The sequence below is a fragment of the Crocuta crocuta genome, unplaced genomic scaffold (assembly GCF_008692635.1).
Source record: "Crocuta crocuta isolate KB4526 unplaced genomic scaffold, BGI_CrCroc_1.0 scaffold33, whole genome shotgun sequence".
Lineage (NCBI taxonomy): Eukaryota > Metazoa > Chordata > Mammalia > Carnivora > Hyaenidae > Crocuta > Crocuta crocuta.
The window spans coordinates 742,150-759,135 of NW_027529203.1; the positions used below are offsets into that span (position 1 = coordinate 742,150).

Sequence of the window (16,986 nt, forward strand, 5' to 3'; positions counted from 1 at the left end):
TAGGGGTGGTGATGGTTTTAGTATTAATTTTTTTTTTTTTTTTTTTTTTTTTTTTTTTTTAGAGAGAAAGAGCACAAGTAGGGGAGAGGGACAGAGGGAAACAGAGAGAATCTTAATCAGGGCCCAATGCAGGGCTTGATCCCATGACCCTGGGATCATGACCTGAACCAAAATCAAGAGTCAGGCGCTCAACCAACTGAGCCACCCAGGTGCCTCTGTAATTTACCACTTTTATGTGAAGATTTAAACATTTTTAAAGTAGATAGATCTAATTTAAACACATAGTATTTTCCAAAATAATAAGATTAAATTTGATGTTTATTTCTACCTCTATAAGTCAAAATTCCCTTCACTAAAGTATGCTTACTTGCTCTCCACTACTTAAAGTCAATCATAGCATTTGCTTTAAATTTATTTAAATTTCAATTTAAATTAGTTAAGAAGATGTAGATCTAATTCTACTGAAGTTTTCTGATTTCAAATTTTCATATGGAGAACATTTATAGCTTTGTTAGAAAAATGAGTTCATTTTGTTATTCCTTTATAGAAACTGGCCCTAAAAAAATGAAAACAGTGCAGAATTGCTTACTTGTGATTTTTAATTTACAAATATTTGTAACAAAATGTTGGCTTGGGGCACCTGGGTGGCTCAGTTGGTTAAGCATCCTACTTTGGCTCTGGTCATGATCTCACCACACCTCAGTTTGAGTCCCAGATCAGGCTCTATGCTGACACCTCATAGCCCAGAGCCGGCTTCTGTTCCTGTCTCCCTCTCTCTCTCTCTCCTCCCTTGCTCACCCTCTGTCTGTCTTTCTCTCTCTCTTTCTCTCAAATGTAAAAATAAACATTAAAAAATTAATAAAAGAGAAAATGCTGGCTTAATATTAGTCATTTTATAATGTCTTCAGAAAGATTACTAATTTCAATATACTTATCACTCTAAGTGAATCATTCTGATTTCAGTATACTTTAAAGTGTATTACTTTACCTATCTATATCAGAATTGATGGTAGACCCAATCCTAGGCTTCAGAATCAGATTTCCGAGCATAGAGTCAGAGAATTTCCATGTAAAATTAAATACAGAATTTCCACATAAAATACAAGTTTTATGACAGGGACAATAAGTAAAGTAAAATAAAATAGTAAAATTAAAAAAAATCAAACTCCTTATGAAGTCAGAAAACCATTTTAAATTATTTTGAAGTTCTATGTATTTATGTATAAANTGTATATATATATATATATATATATACATTTATATCTATCAGAAGCTTAAATTCTCATCTGTGCTATTTAGTCAACAGAAATTGCTTTAAAAATTATATCATTTGTATTAGGAAAAGCAGGCTGGAACATATGGAAGACAATATATGGTAATAAAATTTTCACAAATTGAAAAGTGGGAGAGATTTAGATTAAAAGTTCCTAAGTATCTATCCCTAATGAGAGAAAAAAAATGCTTTCTTCATAATGTTTAAAAAAATAATGTTTATTTATTTTTGAGAGAGACAGACAGAGCATGAGCAGGGGAGCATCAGAGAAAGAGGGAAACACAGAATCTGAAGCAGGCTCCAGGCTCTGAGCTGTCAGCACAGAGCCCATCGTGAGACTTAGAACTCATGAGCTGTGCTCACCAACCATGAGATCATGACCTGAGCTGAAGTTGGATGCTCAACTGACTGAGCCACCTAGGTGCCCCTGTTCTTAATATTTTCATCTGAGGAATTACTGAACAAAGAACATGGTGAGGTATGGGAAAGAAGGCTCTGGGTAGGAGGGCTGAAGGAGAGTTGACCCAATCTGGCCACAGGGTGATTTACTGCCGAGTCAGCACAACTCATCAGAAAGGCACTGTGCTTGATACTGCTATGTGGGCAGACAGAGCTTTCCCTTTCTTTTGTTGTGCTACCTACTCATGTGTATTCTAGTGTCTATAAACTGTCTCAGAATCAGAATCTGTATTTGTGTGTGTGTGTGTATGTGTGTATTTGCATGTATATGTGTGTGTATGTGTGTATTTGCATGTATATGTGTGTGTGTATGTGTGTGTGTGAGAGAGAGAGAGAAACCCAGATCCAAAGCTTAGTCTTGTCATTGTTTTCATGTCAGTGAGCCTATGCACATAGAAGCATTTCATGAGTTTTGTACTTTATTAAATATTGAAGAGGTCTTAAGGATAACAAAATAGACAACCTGTTTTCCTTTGGCTCCCTCAGTTCACAGTACTTGGATATATCTGATCTTTTACTCACAAAGAGTTGTCAATAAATTTATTTCAAATGCAAATAATTCCATCTATGGAAGATCACCTAAATATTTTTTTTTCCCCACATGAGAATATAATTTCCCACCAGGCATGGATTTTTGCTTGTTTGTTTTTGTTGCTCTTTGTCAAATCCTAAAGGCCTGGGAAAAAATTCCTGGATCAAAGATCCTCAACAATTAATTGCTGACTGAATGAGTAAGTGAGATATTTTGTCTACTGAGTTTTTTCTTATATAGGGTCAGAACCACATATCTTACTAACCTTGCCTTAACTTGTCCTGTGTAGGAGAGGAAAGAGTTCACACTGGTACAGGCTATCGTGTGATATTCATCTTTACTGTAACTAGGAGAGATTTCTGGTCTTCTCACCTACTCAAATAATTTTGAGGCCATATCTATTTACACACACTAGAGCCCTCGTGTAAGTTTAAGGGGTATTCTGATAATAAGAGAAAACATTATTCCTAGGAAGGCAAGGGATATGATAGATTGACTCATATTTATACCAACTCCAGCTCCTTAAATGAGGCTAATGCTCCTGGTTCCAATCTGGCTGTCTGGTCTTGCTTCATGAGGCTACCTCATGGTTTCTCACTCTCATTCCTTCTCTTTAGGAGATCAATTGGCTAAATCAATTAACCACACATGCACTTTTCTGTGAACTATTCCTACAAGAACTTTGGTAGACCTGAATAAATTTCCCAGCCAGTACCTCATCTATCTAGCTGTTTCATGCAGTATATTGTATTTCTCTTCTTTTGTGTTTTCTAACAACAATAGTTGCTTAATATTGTCATGTTTAGTCTGGTACAAGTTTCTAGTTTCTGGGAACATGCAGAACTTCTACTTCCCCAACCGAGGTTCCTCTCCCTCTTCACGAATCATTCTGGGCTGTCTAGAATTAAGGACTTTTTTTTTTTTTTCAATCTATGGTTCTAGAATACAAAGATGTATGGAGAATTATTGTTTTGACTACTGGGGTAGGGTGGACAAAATGACACAATTTGAAAATGTGCAATAATCTAGTTGGTGCTCTAAATATGTCAGCTTATAAGAGTTGCAGCATCTCTACTTCTTATAAGCATGATAAACTGTCAAAATAAAAAAAAAATGAGAAGGGCGAAATGAGATAAGTGAGAAAAGAGGATGTTGGCAGCAGCCATTGATGAATCATTTGTAAAGGTGATGTTAAGAAGCAGAAAACTAATTTTTAAAACTATACTAAGACTTGTTTGCAAGTGTCTTCTATTATCATAAAATAGCATCCTGCTGCATAGCAGAGAGAATTTGATTTTTACTCTCTGAAAATAATCACTTGACATGCAATATAAGTCTCTGCACTTTAAAAATTGTTTTACCACTTGTCTCCAGGATAGTTATTTTACAATCCAATATAAATGCAATAATCTGAATAAGAATGTGTGGGCCTCTCACAATTTTAGAAACAAGGACTCATAAGGATATTATTTCACTAATATTAATGCAGTAACTCTTTTAGTATTGAAGGTAACAAATCTTTAGTAGTAGAAAAATATTAGGCCTCTCATTTTTGTTTACCAGGCAGCATTTCATAAGATTTCCTGCCTGTGCCATTATCCATGGAGGAAACATTAGTTTCATAATGGAAATGCTATACAGCAAACCTGCAATCACCAGATTGTCTATATAAGTAACACCAATGTGGATTTCCATCCAATAATTCACACTTCTTCAGTTCCATTGGACCACAGTAGGAATAGGTGTTGTATATATACCTTACGCAAATAAACTCCTAAATTACAAGTGGTCATCTCAAACCATGATTCATATCATGCCCTCTTCCTCACTCTTCATGTCAGGGATGTTGCTGCTGTCTTTGTCATGATAAATGTGAAAACACATCAATGACTCATATATGAACTCCAGTATTTTGAAAATATGTGGGTTCTGAAATAACAGCCAGAAAGTGTTAAAAAACTGAAAAATTAACTTGAAATATTAAGACAGGTATAGATTTAAAGGTAGAGTTGACTCCCCTATGTATTTAAATTCAAATAAGTACCCCTACACAACTGTGTGTGCCCAATGGGCATCCATCTTCCTTTGGCAGTGCCTTAAAATGTGAACTTTTGATATACTGCCAAATCCAAAGAACAAGATATTAAGGTGGGTGTCCACATCTTTAAAAAGCTCCTTACTCAGGCAAACCTCACCCAAATAGTTGTGCCCAGTATGGATATTAGAACAACGTAAGAGGCTGAAATTTGGAGAATTTGATTGCCTAGAGAAAAAAATGCATTTCATTGGGAGGGTATCCCAATAAACTTTATTTATGAAACTAGTGTCCAGTTCATTGGTCTTAATTTATCAATCTGATGTATTTTTTAATGAAAACGTTGAATTAAATTACATATTTACTTCCTCAGTTTTTAAAATATCTTCTAACATTTTATGCCCAAGTTCTGAATGTCAAAGATGAATTGCCAGCTATTAGTTATGGACACAGTTAAATCAAGATCCATGTCTTGCATTTTGCAATTAATTTTAATCACAATAAGAAAAGCATTTTAAATTCCAATTAACTATTTTAAGAATTTTACTTTGAGAGTGCTTGAGTGGCTCAGTTGGTTAAGCAACCAACTCTTGATGTAGGTTCAGGTCATCATCTCATGGTTTGTTAGTTCAAGCCCCACATTGGGCTCTGCACTGACAGCATTGAGTCTCCTTGAGATTCTTTATCTCCCTCTCTCTCTACCTCTCTTTCTTCTCTCTCTCTCTCTAAAATAAAAATAAACATTAAAAAAGAATTTTACTTTTGAGAAAGTGGGAAGGAGAAATTGATGCTTACACATACACACACACACACACACACACACACACACACACACACACACACACACAGAGTCTTCCAGGGTTTTACCTGAGAAATAAGGGTAGCTTAATTTCATTTCATTTCAGAAGATCTCCACAAACATGTGAGGAATGCATGATCTATTGGTTATGTTTCCTGAAACACATGGAAGTCTCTATGACCACCCCTAAGGTGCATTATGTTTTGGGGAAGAAAGCAAGTTAATACCTGGTTCTACAAAGAAAATACAGTAACAATAGTACACACAATTCCACCTGGAAGAAAATATTGATAATTGCTGGATACCTCCAAGCAAGGTCTATATCAATCAGGGGCAGTTGATAGTGCCTCCAATGTGTCTCTTCAGTCAAATGGTAAACTTCACAGCTCCCATTTCAGACAAAATGACTGAGTCTACTTCTTGTTTATGGAATGACTGCCTGAGAGCTTTCAATCTGTCCTGTTTGTCCCTATTATAGACATATGGCTCTCTTCCTCTCTATAGAATATCAGTGGGATGACAATGGAAATAAGGGTAAGAAATACAAATAGAGGTTCTGACAACTATTTCACATGGAATGTACACAATCTGTGGCCATCTATTATTGTTTCCAATGATTAAAGAAAATAATTATCAATTCTTATCAGAGTCAATATGTTTGGACATGGCAGACCCAAGAGTCAATTACATTTAAGGATCCAACTTTGGTTTGGGAGAATTGCTCTAGGATGTTTTCCTTTGTGGGTAAGATTCCAGGGATCATTAATTCCCTCTCACTCTTCTGTATCTCCAGGACATGTTCCCTTTCCAGGTCCTAGAACTGTTTCTCTTCTATTGTCTCCAAATCTGTATGTACCATTCTAGTAGCTAGTTTTACCTATTTTTAATCAGCACCTACTGGAAACCAGTTCTTCCATCTGAAAACATCAATGTATAAGGAAAAGTGGAATTGTTACAAAATGTACAGACAGGTATTTGTCCTTTTCTTTGTAGGCCAGTATACGGAATTCTTGGCAATTAGTGTACTTATATAAGTGTTCATTTTCCTTATGATTTATTATTACATCAACCCATCAAGAGAATACAAGCAGATGAAAAAAAAATTGTTTGCCATCCTGTAGCTGCCTTACCAAGGTCTTTGGACTGGGAGAAGGGGATGAGAGATAGAATTATAAATTATTTGAATGGATTTAGAGGAGGATATTTCAATACGAAATTATACCAAATACCTGTGGATATTAGGGTGTGGGGAAAGTCTACTGAAAACATTATCAGTCATTGAGGGTTTTTTTTCTTTTTTGAAAAAAAAAGGGTGCATCATTATCACATGGAAAATTGTCCAGCTGAACACATAACACAGTTTAGTTCCAAGAGCCATAATTATATGGTCCAAATCAGCTGATCACACTGGAACAGGAGCACCATAATGTGAAAAAGTACCAATATTGTTGTGTTCCTACCAAATAGTCTTGACAGTGGTTGAAGTTCTGGTGTAGTCAGTATGTCAAGAGCGAGCAGGAGCCATAGTCTGCCCCATATTGGTCATGCGACCAAAGGGCCAGCTTTTGGCAAGAGTCACAAATCTGGCACATAGTGCTTGATTCTGCATCAGAACACTGATTTGTTTACTTTGTGCTCAGTCAATAGTGGTTCAGTTGCCATATCTGGTATAATTATGAATATAGGCAGCAGTGCTAATAATCTGGGTGATGAAATATCTTAATCAGACCCTGACTTCATTGGGTCTCTTCAGCTAAAAGACCCTTACTGTGTGCATCTTATGTGAATAATCCAGAGTCTGATTAGTAGCCATGATTAGTAGCCATGTGGAAACAAATGATGTACATTTCCCTAGAGAGGTGTCTTTAATTTTATAGTTTTGCAATCAGGAGACAAAATAAGAACTCAATCTCTTGAGTCTTAGCTCAAGAGCCAGTGAAACTATAACAAATTTAATCAAGGGGAGTATTGGCCAGAGACATGCCCATAGCCTTGTGTTCAGCCCAATAAACAGAGAGAGCATGCCATTGGCAGTTCTGGATAGCTGATGGTGAGATACAACAGCTGCCATAGCCCAGTGGGTACTGTCAGGTTTCACCACATCCAAAGCATCAGTGGACCAGGCCAGGTATTTGGGGGAAGCTCTGTGAATTGTGGACCCCACTGAGCCAGTAGCTTTGCTTCAGTCAATGGAGTAGAAAATGAAGTTTTCCCTAATGAGATAGTTGTCACTTTTTCATATAAAACTAAAGAGCTACTTGGGCCAAATCACCTGTGTTCTTGACTGTAAGTTTTCCATTTCACTAGTTAGCTTTCTGGGCACTATCTTCTTTGTTAATCCTTGAATCTGAGTTGATCCACAACCAAATAGGAATATTTGGTTTGGAAGTCACAAGACCTTCAGTGTTCATGTGTTCAGTTTATACAAGAGTTTAATAATAAGCAAATAGCTGCTTTTGAAAATAAATGTGGCCTGGTAGCTAGTCCCGGGAGAAAATGAGTACAAATCCCTAAGACTGCGTCCCATTGCCAGAGGTTCCAGTGTTCAAAATCATCAGTCACAAAGGCTCAAACTTCAAAGGATTATAAGAATAGGAGGGCCCAGTGTTCTTATCACTTCTCTGTTCGTTTTGTTTTGCTGTTTTTTTTCCCCATTAGGGGAATCCCTTTCTGGTACTTATGGGAAGAGGAAGTGGAAGCATTTAACACATTGATTCCGACTACATATTCAGGTGTAAAAGCAATGACACATGGAGCACCAGGGTGGCTCAGTGGGTTAACCATCTGACTCTTGGTTTTGGCTTAGGTCATGATCTCGCAGGTCATGCCCTGCATTGGGCTCTGCACTGACAATGCTTGGGATTTTCTCTCTCTCTCTCTCTCCCCTCCCATACTCCTCTCTCTCTCTCAAAATATGTAAATAAACTTCAAAAAAATAAATAAAAGCAATGACAACAGTTATACAGAACCGACTATAGAAGTTCTGGTTATATCTTCCATGAGCAAAAGTATGTATTTTCTTCTTTTGGGCAGATAGAGTGAAGGGCCAATCATCTCAATAAAATAGGGGATTGAACGGATGGGGGATGGTTTATACGTATAGTTAAACTTAGGGCACTTCTGCTTCACTCCAGTTCCGCAGGTAGGTTCTGCTATGATCTGAATGTTTGTCTCTTACATTCATATGTTAAAAACTTACCACCCATGGTAATGTCATTAAAAGGTGGGTTTTCTTTGGGAGGTGGTTAGGTCACAAGGGTGGACCCTTCATGAACAGGATTAGTGCACTTACAAAAGAGATCACAGATAGCTAGTTTGCCTCTTCCACTATATGAGGACACAGCAAGAAGCTAGCAGTCTGAAAGCTAGAAGAGGGTTTTCACCAGAACCTGGCCATGCTGGTACTCTTATCTGGGACTGCCAGATTCCAGAACTGTGAGAAATAAGTTTTTGTTGTTTATAAGCCACTCACTCTGTGCTTTTTGTCATCGTAGCTCAAATGTACTAAAATGGGCTCCTTTCAAACTTTTAATTGAGCCTAAGTTTCCCTTTCCTCAACCCTGACAGTTCTTTCCTCCAGAAATTTTGAGCTGGATTTTTAACCTCATTCCAAGCATATTAACAATTTGCTGAATGAGTTTAGGGGAGATGAACTAAGAGTATGATGGAAGCAACACACCATGAGCTCTAACTCATCATCAAAAGTGATTTAGTTTCTGCCTTTTTTGCCAGATTCTTTTACTCTTACAGCCTACAGCAGTTAACAATTCAACTTCCCTGAGGCCACCAAACTGAAGAAGCCCAAACAATTCGATAGCGATTATATAGATAAGCCTGGGACCATATGGACAGAGACAGAGGACAGATAGCCCTCAGTATTCCATTCCTCTACTATTCCAGCTCTAGTCATATCCAAATGCAACCATTTCAGAGACTCTAAGCCAGAATCATCCAGCTAATATTTCCTGGCATTCTTATCCCAAAGAAACTCTAAGAGAAAATAAATGTTGTTTTAAGTCAAAGTTTAAGCCTAAATTTTGAAGTGATCTTTTCCAGAGAAATGCTTAACTGGAATATCTAGTCTCCAGTCTGTGATGCCAACAGAATAAGATGGTCAAAATATCTGCTGTTTCTTTAGTCCCCTATAAAATTTGTCTACCAGGGCCAATAGAAACACAACTTATGCCAAGATCTGGCAAATTCCCAGAGGGAATTAAGTAGCTGGCAATCATTAAATCATTTTAAAAGGCTTTTTTTCTCTGGAATTTTAGTGCATCTGGTCTTTGTCAGTTGGTCTCTGATATATTTAAAAATACACTTATTTATTCATTTGTTTGTTTGTTTGCAGTTTATTCTTTTATTTTCTAGCAACCACAGAGGGATTCTTGGCCTGCTAATACACAATCCATTCTGTTCCCATTCTGTTTAAAGGCAAATAACCCCCTTCACTCACTATACCTATTTCCAGCTAAGTTTTATCATTGCATCTGTCACTATTTAGAACACACACACACACATACACACACACACACAGATATTTTGTTCAGTTTGTTATAATACTTATATACTAATCAGTATAGAATCTAGGATTTTCTAAGTCCAAAACAAAGTTATAAATATGCTATTTCTTAACTTGAATAATGGATAATTTATTTATTTTTTCTAAATTTCATCATTTCTGAGTATTATAAAACTAGATAGTAAAGGCAATCATACCCAAAGCAAAACAGATGCCTTCTGAAAAAGCTGCCCTCCTTCTCGATGGTCCAGATTAGAACACAGAACCACATACAGACCAACCACCACAGTACATCTGGGATGTAGTAATTGATATAAGCCAGGTAAGGCTCACTCCTGTATTGGGGGCAGGATGATCACTAAGAATTTTGAGGTTCTGTTAGGAACGGGGAGGGAATATACTAGTTAGTATTCTTAACACTAAACAATATAAAATGATTTCTGTAATTTCTGCTAAAAAATATTGAACAGCTATCAGAGGGCCCATTGTATATACCATCTAGCTAACCAGCTGTAGAAATGGAATAGGGTACAAATTAAAGAAATACGAGAAATCCAGTCTGTTTAGTATGACTCCACCCACTAGAAATTGGCTGCCATGCCACAGGATCTAGACATTCCAGAATACTCACCATTGCATTGCTTTTCTATTGCTTCCTAGGTTCCTATTCATTCCAAAACACTGTTTCTGAGAAGAAGCGCAGTGTCCTTATTTAGTATTCCATATTTGAAAGCCAGACCCCATATCCAACTTTTCCTGGATTTACCTAAAATATTCAGATGGTACATAGTGAAAGAATAACATAAATAGAAGAAGATAAAACAGAAACAAACATCCATGTTATTTCTTCCACTTTTCTGTGCAATGCTAGTCATACACTTTCATTTACCAACGTAGATAAAGTATAGTTCAGGGTTCTCAAGCACATTATTACATTAAAAGTCAAATTCAGTTGTGTTCCAGACCTGCATGGCCATGGCTACATTGTATCTATTAACAAATTAAAACAACTAAAATGTATAATCTTCCAGTTCCATATGTCAAAAATAGGCCGTGGGTCTCACCAAGCCCAGGTCAAGCCTTGGTCCTGCTACACTCCTTGCTGGAGGCTCTAGTCACAGCCAGTAGCTATGACTTTTTTTTTTTCTGTGGTTCTACATTTCTGTCTGGTTGACTACACCAGGAGTTTCTCCCATTTGTTTATACGGAGTCCATTTTAACAATCCGGGATAATCTCCTAATTATACCTGAACCCTAATTACACCTCCAAAGTCTCTCCTGCCGCGTAGGGTAACATATTGGGTAACATATTCACAGAATCTGTGGACAGTGGTGGTTCCTTCCTTCCTTCCTTCTTTCCTTCCTTCCTTCCTCCTTCCTTCCCTCCCTCCCTCCTTCCTTCCTTCTCTCCTTCCTCCCTCTCTCCAGTGGAGTACCTGGTTTATTGTGACGCAGGTGAATCCCAGAATCCCAGCACAGCCATAGATTGTGAAACGAAGGTGTGGGTTTCTGGGTGTCTGGGTCTGGGCTAAAATTTCACCGTGTAAATCCGGAAGGCCTCGACCTGTGTGGACGCTGCTGTTATGCTTCCAGCACCTTGAAAGCCCAACACCTGTGCTGGGCTTGCGCCTGCTCCTACTACTTGTGCGCCGCCACGCAGGTGAGTATCAGGGTCATCTGGAGGTCACAGGCCCACTGGGGCTTGCCCCTCATTCGCCCGGCCCGCTCCGCGCGTCCCCTCTCGCCCTCTTCCGCGCGCTGCACTTGGCCGCTGGCGACGTCGCACGGCTCACCAGGGGAAACAGGTCAGTCTCCAGCCAGGCGCTACCCCAACTGTGCAGATAGGCCAGGTCGGTGTAGACCGAGGGCAGGGAAAGAGGGAGGGAGTCGGCTGCTGGCTGACTCAGATGGGCTTCGAGCTGCGTCTGGGGGTTGAGGACTTTCTGTACAGGGGCACCCTTGGAACTGGCCTCGCCCCGGGCGCTGAGTTGCAGACTGAGCTGCCTGGCTCTCAGGTAGCTTGCCTCCTTGGTATTGACAGCCTCCAAATAGGCGGCAGTACTGGCGTAGGGGCGAACCCGGGACTTCTGCGAGCTGCCTAGGCCCTCTGACAGCTGGGGGCTGAAGGTTGGGAGCAGTAAAGGGGGGGGGGTCCACCATGCACAGGCTGGGAGGAGTGGGCAACGGTGGGAGAAAACTGGCAGCGAGTCTTGGCAAAGAACCCCGAAATCCTTCGTATCTTCCTCTGAGTTCGTGGTGTCAGAGAACCGTGGGTAGGGACTCGCCGCCAGAGCACTACCTCGCCCCTGCCCTTGGAGCCGCCGGGGATAGGGGAGTCGGTACCCTGGGTGCAGCCGTGCGGTGACCACTCGCGGTAGGCCCTCGCGTTTCGGGGAGGCGGGGCACCGCGCCCGGGCCCTGCTGCGCGAGCTTCAGCCCGTGCCCTTCGGCGGTGGTGACGCGGCGGTTCTGCGGCGCCCGGCTCTGCCGCAGCGCAGGCTCCAAGGAGGCGGAAGTGACTCCATCCCTGCCCGTGCGGAGAGCCCACCCCTGTAGGCAACCGCGGGAGTGACGTCCCGCCTGGCCTCCTGGCCGCGCTGTGGGCTCAGCAAAAGCCGCCCTCAGCCTTTATCTGGCCTGTGGATTCGCGAGCCAGAGCCACTGGTGGCCTACAGCAGCTCCAGTGTTTTCTCCTCCAGACCTTTGCTGTCTGCCCCTAGGCCGCATCCCCAGCCCCAGCGTACTCTTCCAGCTGGGCGGGCCACCATCTAGGGGACTGGGGAGCTGCCGAGCTGTTCCCTCCACCAGAAGCTGGAACTTGTTGGGGGCTACTGGGTGCTTCCCTGTGGATGGGACACCCGGGCCGGGTGTGCTGGTCACTCTGCTGGGCCTGAAGGCTGCCTGGAGACCCGCCTTCTTTTTTTAAATTTTTTTTTTTATGTTTTATTTATTTTTAGGAGAGAGAGAGAGAGACAACGTGAGCAGGGAAGGGTCAGAGAGAGTGGAGACCCGCCTTCTTAACATCGACCACAACGGAGGCTGCCCTGTGTATCTCCTGGGGCAGTCGGAGAGGGTGCCCCGTTTACTTGCGAGGGGCCCTGGCTGCTTTTTTCAGGCCTGTGAGAGCTTTGGTTGTGGCGGGTCATTCAGGGCACCATGGAGTGCTCCTGGGCAGGCCTGAAGGGTGCCATCATTGGGCCATTTCTTCCTCAAGCTGCCCAGGGAGCTCATGCTTTCCTTACTTTCAGCTTGCTGAGGTCCTTGCTAGGTCCTGGGGGTCACCACATTCTCTGCAAGAATCCTGAGTTCTCCAGGAGGCCAGGCCTTCCAGGAGGAGGGTGGGTGGAGTGCAGCCAGGGAAAAACACCTTTCTCGATGGGGCCATGGGGTGTCATACCAGCCAAGGCTCCAAGAAGCCAGGGTGTGGTTAGTGCAGGCCAAGGGGGCAGCTAGCCCATCCATGACTGTCGTCTGGAAGAATTTGGTAGGATTGGTTGGCGACAGCCAGTGGCTCACGGCCAGCTCAGCCTAGAGCTCATAGCACACCAGCTGTGAGGCATGCAGGAATTGAGAAGCAGGACACCCAGGAGATGAGTATATAAAGCCTCACCAATGGCCACTTTATCCTGCTAACGCAGCTTTCCTAATGGGGGATCACTGAGGCCAGGGAAGCTGCTCAAGTGGGTCACTAAGATGGCTCCCCCAGTCCGGGTGTCTCATCAGCTTCCAGAAGCTCAATGGGGTTAGAGCTGCCTTTGACCAACACTGTGATGTCATTGATGGTGAAGAAGATGGGATCACCAAAGACTCAGGGGAAGACGTAGCAGCAGTAGCAGGACCCACTGAGGCTGCTGGTGCCAGCTGCTGGGTCACTTACTCTAAGAGATCGCCCAGGCCTTTGGAGGCCAGCAGCTGCACACTAACTGGCCAGAGTGTAGAGTGCAGGTCTGCTGTGGACTTGTGTGGTTAGCAGGGGTGGGGAGGAGTGTGTGTGTGTGTGTNAGGTTTTCTTCTCACTTCCACCCCACCTCATTATCTCCAAGCCCCCTTGGAGGCTCCTATCTATCTCTCCTCACCTATCATCATGAAAGAGTCTCTAGATTACTTGATCATGCTTTTTGGAATCACTGCTGGGGTCACTTGTGGGGTCAAGCTGGGCTCCAGTGAGAAGGAACTGATAGTGCTGTTATGGAAAATGTGGACCTGGCTAAGAACGAGTACACAAAATAACTAGCACAAAATACTAGTTAGACTGGATCTATTGGAACTGATGGAAAAGAGACTAAGATCCTTATGAAAAGCCTATGCTCCCAGCAGTGGGTGGACCCAGCCCTGAGACAATTTAACCAGTCAGTGAACAATGAAGTCAACACCTGGGTGGGAACTCTCCTTCAGTCTCTATACTGTTAGGCAACTTCATATCAGGCAAATCCCACATCTGAAGGCTTCCAAGAAGAATGCATTATTGCCTGAATCCTTTTTTTTTTGGCTATTTTTTAAAATTTTATTTAAATTCGTATTAGTTAACATATAGTGTAATAATGATTTCAGGAATAGAATTTTGGGATTCATCACTTACATAAAACACCTAGTGCTCATCCCAACAATTGCCTTCCTTAATGCCCATGACCTATTTAGCCCATCCCCCCACCCAATACCCCTCCAGGCACTCTTAGTTTGTTCTCTGCATTTAAGAGTCACTTATGGTTTGCCTCCTTCTCTGTTTTTAACTTATTTTTCCTTCTCTTCCCATATATTCATGTTTTGTTTCTTAAATTCCACATATGAGAGAAGAATGTATTACTGCCTGAGTACTTATTTTAATATTTGAAGTGAATTCAAGAAATATTACCCTGGTTAATCTGATATTGATAAACAGGATATTGCAGCAATGACACTGTGTTTAAATTTTGAGAATAGGTTGATCTCTCAGTATGGAACCTCTCAAGCTAGATGTGGGGAATATAATTTTAGCAATGATTTCAAAACCCTATCATCACAGATTTTCAGATCCAGAGATAGTAAGTTTCAAATTTGGAAGTGGCACTTGCAGCAAGATGAAGCTTATTGATTATAATACTGTAGTCAGGACTCAAGGTTTACTATGGCAGTCTTCAGATCAAGACATTGTAGGATTCTTTGAATGACTCAATATTGCTGTGGGAGGTATAGCAAATTTGTCTGAATGCCCAGGGTGGAAGGAAGAGAGAAGCCCCAGTCAGGTTTGTAAGTGAGGAGTACAAAGACTTAGTACTACAGATGCACAAACATCACATGGAGACCCAGTACATTGAGATTACAAAGGAACAGGTGATAATTTTCTTAAATTTGCTGGTGGTACATCCAAAGAAGTAGCCCAATTTCTCTCTGAGGAGAAAGAATTCATCATCTGCATGTGAGTGCTAACATCTGATGACATGGTGGCATTTTTGGACAGCATTGCCCCCATCAATGGTGGGAGGGGGGAGAAAGGCATCCTCTTTGTTACCTCCTAGATCAGTAGGCCAACAGGAAATGCTTTTGTCCTCTGCTCATGAGGGATATACACAGAACACAATAAAGGAGCCAAGGACTTAGTAAGTAAAAGATACATTGAACTCTTCAAGAGAATACCAGCTGAAATTCAGCAGATGATGAATCATTTCTGAGCCCCTCATTCCTCTTCCAATCATTATTCCAGTACTACCTAGGCAGTTTGTACCCCTACAGATGTTAATGACCATATACACCTTTGAAATCTTTCCTGTGCAGCCACAATTGAGGATGTCCTGGACTTTCTTGGGGGGAGTTTTATCCAGATATTCAAGCTCCCAGGGTTCGCATGGTATTGAATCATCAGGGTTACCCATGGGTGAAGGTGTCTTTATCCAGATGAAATCTACAGGCATTTGTGGCTGCAAAGAAGTGTCCTAAAAAACTGTGAAGGACACACATGCTAAAGTCTTTCAGTATTCAGCTGAGGAGATAAACTTTGGAATAAGGCACATTTTGTTTCTTCACATTTACTAGTTTATTATATAATAAAATATATGATACAGGATACAGACGAACAGCCAGATGAGCAGGACAGAGTGAGGTCCCGAAGTGTCCCAAGCATAGGGGCTTCTATCCCCATGGAGACGGGCTGTGCCGCCCTCCTGGCATGTGAATATGGTCACCAACCCAGAAGCTCTCTTGAACCTCATGCTAATTGAGATTCTTTAATTGAGGCTTCATTACAATTACTTATTATTAATTAATAATTAACTCCATTTGTAGTCCCTCTCCTCTCTTTGTGGAAGTGAAAGATAGGGCCAAAAGATCTAAGATTCTAGTAATGGGTTAGTCTTTCTCATGACTACCCCACATCTAAGAACCGTCACCTTATTAGAACAAAAGACACTCCAGGATTTTCCAAGGGACTTAGGAGTTTAGTGTCAGATGTTCCTAGTACTTAGGAAATTGCAAAGGTCTTAGGAGCTCTGTGTCAGCAACTGGAATCAAAAATATAAAGTTAAGAAAAAAACTTCTCTTAGCACCTCTATTATGAGGGGCTTGGGGAGCTCTGCATCAGGAACCAGGTGTTTACACACACACACACACACACACACACACACACACATTATTTCACACCAGGTAATCTAAGTCTGTCCCCTCCCCCCACCTCACCTTTACTCCCTCCCCAACTATGTCATTGATCTGGTTGAGCCAAAATCCTAAACTGTCGAGATTTTCTTAGATGAAGCCATAGCTCTGGTATCAAGAGGCAGTGATAGGATGTTTGTATTAGTTTTCAATTGGCTTAATGATTTTAAGCCAACTTACTGACTTAAAGAACACCAATTTATTCACAGTTCTGTAGGTCAGAAGTGAGTCAGGCTTGACTGTGTAGCAGGGTCAAAAAGCATGAGCCAGGCTGGGCCTTTGTCTAAAGGTCATCATTTTTTGCGCCTGCCAAATAGCCAGAGGTGAAGCCAGTGAGCCCTGGACTGAGACTACCTAACAGTGACTGTTCCCCACCCTCTATGGGAGAGATAAATGCTGACTGCACTCTGTAAGCTCCCATCTGCAAAGTTTGCTCCTTTAGCTGTTGTGGTTGAAAGGAGTTTGGGGACCCCTCCTGTACTGGGGCTTTTGCTTTCTGCATTATAGCTCCCACTCCTGTGCTCTGCTAGGTGAGGGCGTATGGCTGCAGAGTTTATTAATCTAACTTAGCACAGAGACTAGATGCTTGGCCACAAAGAGAACAAGTAAACCAAGAAGATATAGAAGGTGCCATTTCTGTTCTTAATTTTAGAAAGCACATCAGTTGGGTCTTCTGAGTGGCTCAGTTGATTAAGCGTCTGACTTTGGCTCAGATCATGATCTCACAGTTCATGGGTTCGAGCCC

The 16,986-nt window shown here is 41.5% G+C and overlaps 2 long non-coding RNA genes and 1 pseudogene across 5 annotated transcripts in view; 2 read left to right on the plus strand and 1 right to left on the minus strand.

Moving 5' to 3' along the window:
* LOC144226835 (uncharacterized) overlaps nucleotides 1-10,992 on the minus strand; it is a 183,734-nt gene extending 172,742 nt beyond the window's left edge. Inside the window, exons 1-4 of one of the 3 annotated variants that reach the window (XR_013333752.1) lie at nucleotides 10,933-10,992; nucleotides 10,249-10,383; nucleotides 9,815-9,992; nucleotides 4,847-5,024 (exon numbers count right to left, since the gene is read on the minus strand). This is a non-coding gene — a long non-coding RNA (uncharacterized LOC144226835). Of the gene's footprint in view, nucleotides 1-4,846; nucleotides 5,025-9,814; nucleotides 9,993-10,248; nucleotides 10,384-10,864 lie in introns of all 3 variants that reach the window. The other 2 variants (XR_013333750.1, XR_013333751.1) reach the window with 2 other exon arrangements.
* Nucleotides 10,993-11,115: 123 nt separating this feature from the next.
* Nucleotides 11,116-16,986, plus strand: part of LOC144226836 (uncharacterized) — a 165,882-nt gene continuing 160,011 nt past the window's right edge. For both annotated transcript variants that reach the window (XR_013333753.1, XR_013333754.1), the window contains exon 1: nucleotides 11,116-11,277. This is a non-coding gene — a long non-coding RNA (uncharacterized LOC144226836). The remainder of the gene's footprint in view (nucleotides 11,278-16,986) is intronic.
* Nucleotides 13,702-15,626, plus strand: LOC144226838 (epithelial splicing regulatory protein 1 pseudogene; annotated as a pseudogene).